Raw genomic sequence first — 5,164 nt, forward strand, 5'->3', positions numbered from 1 at the left:
GGAAAGCATGGCACTTCTTAGCAAGCTTTTTTGACCACCTTCTTGATTGCACACTAGAAATAAGTCACAACCATGAAGCAACACCATTTTCCACCACTTTCCATTTTTCCTTGCAGATGAACAATGATTGTAGAAATGAATAACATGACGAAGAAATTAAAATCCATGAACTTTACAGAGTCAAGTTAAAGTTTTGAGAAAATTTTCAAAAATGTAAACCAATGTCATAAGAAGCATGACTGGCATGCTTTGAAGTACTATTCAACAATTATGAAAATAAATTTTGCAAGTTGATGAAGAATCAATAATTGATACTCTTTTTTAAGTATTAGATCTCTAATGGGCCCAAGTTTGGTGCTTGACAAATGATATTCATAGGAAAGCTCAAATATATCACAATACACAAAGATTAGATTTCCTACAAAGGTCCAAGTAAATAAAATACATTCAATTATATTACATTAAATTAGAGGTTACTATAGATTCAGATTTAGGAGGAAAAAAAATTGCACCAATGATACACAACTCTTCCCTTAATATTTTCACATGAACAATAAAAAAATGGAGATTAATCATTGAGAGCTAATAGTATCGGACCATTGGAACCACAATATCTGATGTTGAAACTCTTGAAACAAAGTACTACTATAATCCTTGGCAGCTGGAAACACAAGCCTTTAGTCAATGATTTCATCAGTTTTTCAGTTGAAGTTGTTTCAAAGAGTGAGATCTGTTTATTTAGAAGAACCCCCAAGAACATATATTCTCTAAATCCTGGCTGCTTCATATTTCTCAAAAAGAAAAAAGGGAAGAAAAAAAAAGAAATAGTTCTGCTCCATGTCACAACATGAGATTTTGCGGTTCCAAACTTAACAGACACTATTAATCAAAAAATTCGTCTACTAAAACGAAACATCAACAGGGAATTAAGGGAAACAAACCCTGCTTCACCACAGCATCTCAAAAACCCTGCTTCACCACAGCATCTCAAAAACCCTGCTTCACCACAGCATCTCAGAAAGGAGATTAAAATGTATACATTTACATCCACATTTGGAATCTTGGATCATGTATATAATGACTAGATGAAGATGAACACAAAGAGATGTAAACACAGGATCATGTATATAATCGAAAGGCACGGCGATCAAGCGCGGCGCCGGATCCACAGGGGGAGACCCTCGGTAGGTTCCTTCCCCCTTCCTCTTCCTCTTCTTCGTTTCTTTTATTTTGTTATCATGGGGTAAAAGGAAATGGGGTTAGGGTTTACCTCCGGGAAGAACCGGTTCTGAAAACCCTAGCCGATGAGCAAGAAACAGGGGAGCGTCGACGGGGTGACGTAGCCGCGATGATCTCGTCCCGGGCGAGAAGGAGATGAACACAGGCGCCGAGCAAAGAGACAATGAAACCCTCGGTAGGTTAGGGTTTAACTCCGGAAAGAGATTGTGGAGTGATTGATTAAAACCCCATTTGATTTTGATGAACTCAAAGCATTTGAGTATATCTTGTGATTACTAATGAATTCAATTGAGTGTTTCAGTGAAAATCCTGTCCAAGTGTCTCTAGATTTTGGTTCATAGTATTTTGGATAAGTTAAGAAGTCTGCTGAACCAAAGTCTGAGACTCGAGTCGACTCCCGAGTATCACGAGTCGACTCCAAGCGTATCAAGTTCACTGGCACGAGCTCGAGTCGACTCCAGACTAGTACGAGTCGACTCCGACTGAGAACAGAAAGAAGAACAGAAAGCCTCATCTCAGAACCTGTCAACGAGTCGACTCCTGAAGTGCGCGAGTCGACTCCAATGTTCAACGAGTCGACTCCAGGGTAGTAAGAGTCGACTCCAAGAGGTACACAAAGAAAAGTCAGAGAGCAGTTTTCGAGTCTGAGATTCGAGTCGACTCCAGTGGAACGCGAGTCGACTCCGATGGTTGGCAAGTCGACTCCAGAGAAAGCAAGAGTCGACTCTCAGCAGTACACAAAGAAAAGGTCAGAGAGCATTTTATGGACTCTGAGATTCGAGTCGACTCCCGCAATACGCAAGTCGACTCCGAGACTGTGCGACCATCGACAGACAGAAAACCATGTTACTGCCTCTGAGATTCGAGTCGACTCCCAGACAGCTCGAGTCGACTCCAAGACAAGCTTCACGTCAAAAGGCAGAAGACCAACTTTCGGAAACTGAGAGCCGAGTCGACTCCAAGGAAGTTCGAGTCGACTCCAAGACTGGATGAGCCAAAAGACAGAGAATCGGGAGTTCGGGCTCTGAGATTCGAGTCGACTCCAAGGACAGTCGAGTCGACTCGAGTGGACAAAATTCAAAATTGGATCCACGGACTTCAGTGGATGAAACGACTCCAAAATTGCCAGGTCAGCTCCAGAAGTTGGCGAGTCGACTCCGGGTCAAGACGAGTCGACTCCCAGTCGTGACGGCAACTTTAATTCAAATTTGGAACAGTTGCCGAGTCGACTCCGGAAAAGCTTGAGTCGACTCCCGCTACAGCCGAGTCGACTCCTGATCGCGCGAGTCGACTCCAACCCACCAACGGTCATATTGTCAGGCTGCGCAGATTGTGCAGAACGGACAGAAAAAGCAGTGTAACGGCTAGTTTCCGTGGGGGTTGGCTTAAATAGCCACAGAAGACTGTAGCAAGGTAGAGAACAACCATTCCACTCCAAGCATTCAAGCTTTCAAGCTCTGCAACGTGCTCTTCAACGAAAAAGGGGAAGATCAGCATTTACTGCAACCAACTACATCTTCCCAGCAATTAAAGCCTCCTCCTCCTGCATTCAAGTCGACTACTCATTCGAGAGGAGACCGGAGTTCAAGAAGCCATTCCTCTACTTCAGCTTAAAAGCGTTTGAGGGCTTCTAAACTCCTCTTTTGATTATATTGTTTTACATCTGCTTTTGAGAAGCTTATTTTCCTTTCTTTCTATAACTTGTATTTACTTGATTCAATCGGGGGATTGAATCAAGGGGATTAAGGTTGGTTGGTGAGCCAAGTTAAAAACCAACGTGTGTAAGGGTTTGATTGTGAGCCCGGAAAAACAATCGGGGTTGGTTCTAGTCGGTGAGCCTGGGAAAACCGACCGAGTTCGTTGTGAGCTCGTAAAACAACAAGTTTGGTTGTGAGCTTGCAAAACAACCGGCTGTAATCCAAGGGGGTTATAGTGAATTCCCAAGAGAGACTTGGGGAGTGGACGTAGGAGCAAGGGGTAGCTCCGAACCACTATAAAACTCTGTGTTTGCATTGGATTGTCTCTTCTCTTCTTCCTCTCACATCACTCACAGCACTTAGCATTAATTAAATAACTTGCAATAGTTTTTAATTAATCATCCATAACGTTTTAATTATCCAAATTAATTTAAAACCCAATTCACCCCCCCCCCCCCTCTTGGGTTGTCTATCTGGGCAACAAGTGGTATCAGAGCCAAAAACTCTTCCACTCAAGAGTTAAAAGATCAAAATGACAACCCCATTTGGATCTTCTCACATTGAGGGTCAGTCCACCCAAAGACCCCCTTTCTTCAATGGATCCGACTACTCATACTGGAAGGCTAGGATGAGAATATTCATCCAAGCCCAAGACTATGAGATGTGGACCATTGTAGTGAATGGGCCATACATCCCATCCATATATGTAGATGGTGTCAAGGTACCCAAACTAGAAACGGATTGGGATGAACATGACATGAGGAAGGCACAATTAAACTCTAAAGCTATGAATGTGTTTTATTGTGCCTTAGACCGTAATGAATTCAATAGGGTTTCAACTTGTAATTCTACAAAAAAAATTTGGGACAGACTTGAAGTGACCCATGAGGGCACGAATCAAGTCAAGGAATCCAAAATAAACATCTTGGTTCATAAATATGAACTATTTAAAATGGATTCAAATGAAACAATCACATGCATGTTCACTAGGTTTACTGATATTGTCAATGCCCTAAAAAGCCTTGGCAAGAACTATACTAACAGTGAGCTTGTCAGGAAAATCCTTCGGTGTCTACCAAGGTCGTGGGAAGCTAAAGTGACGGCAATCCAAGAAGCCAAGGACTTGAACAAGCTACCACTTGAGGAGCTTCTTGGATCCCTTATGACGCACGAGCTCACCATGAAACAACACAACGAGGAAGAGTCCTCCCATAAGAAAAAGGTAATAGCTTTAAAGTCTACTTCATCTAACAAAGATTTATCTTGCAGTAGCAGTAGTAAAGAAGAAGAAGATGAGGAAGATGGTGGTGAGGCACTTCTTGTGCGCAAGTTCAAGAAATTTATCAACCACAAGAAGTCCTATCATCAAAGGAGAGGCCCCTCAAATTCCTACCGCAAGGACAAAGGTAAGGAAAGAGAAAATGAGGGGATTGGGTGCTATGAGTGCAAAAAGCCGGGACACATCAGAGCTGAGTGTCCCTTACTAAAGAAGGGCAGCAAGTACAAGAAGAAGAAGAAAGCCCTTGTCACCACCCTATCGGACTCCGACGCATCATCTTCATCATCGGATGAAGAACAAGAAGAGAAGGCCAATTTCTGCTTCATGGCCAACGAAAACGAGGTAACTTCCGATACGCATTTTGATTTTACATTTGATGAACTTTATGATGCGTTTAATGAATTAATGATTGAATATAAGAATATAAATGTTAAAAACAGAGAACTAAAAGTAACTAACCAAACTTACATTCATAAGCATGATTCATTAATTAAGGATAAAGATAATCTTACCAAAGAAAATCTAGAACTTAAGACAAGCAACCAACTCTTAATTAAGAAGACTAACAACTTAACAAAAGATAATGAAAAACTAACTAAGGAACTTTCAGAACTTAAAAACCATAAACAAATCTTAAACAAGGATCTCACAAAAGAACTAAATGATTTAAAAGCAGAAAATCAAACATTAACTAAAGAACTTGGAAAATACAAACCTTTAGTTGAAAAGTTTACGTATAGTTCTGAAAAGTTAAATATGATACTTAATAATCAACGAGCCGTATTTAATAAAGCGGGTTTAGGATATAAACGAAGAAATAAACAAAAACTTCTTAGTAACTTCTTTGTTAAAGCTGGGGAAACTAAAATTAAGAAAATAATTTGCCTTTGTTGTGGTACAGTAGGTCATAAAGCAAATGTGTGTAATTTTAGGAAAAGTAAAACTAAAA

Source organism: Phoenix dactylifera, chromosome 1 (genome assembly GCF_009389715.1).
Source record: "Phoenix dactylifera cultivar Barhee BC4 chromosome 1, palm_55x_up_171113_PBpolish2nd_filt_p, whole genome shotgun sequence".
NCBI lineage: Eukaryota > Viridiplantae > Streptophyta > Magnoliopsida > Arecales > Arecaceae > Phoenix > Phoenix dactylifera.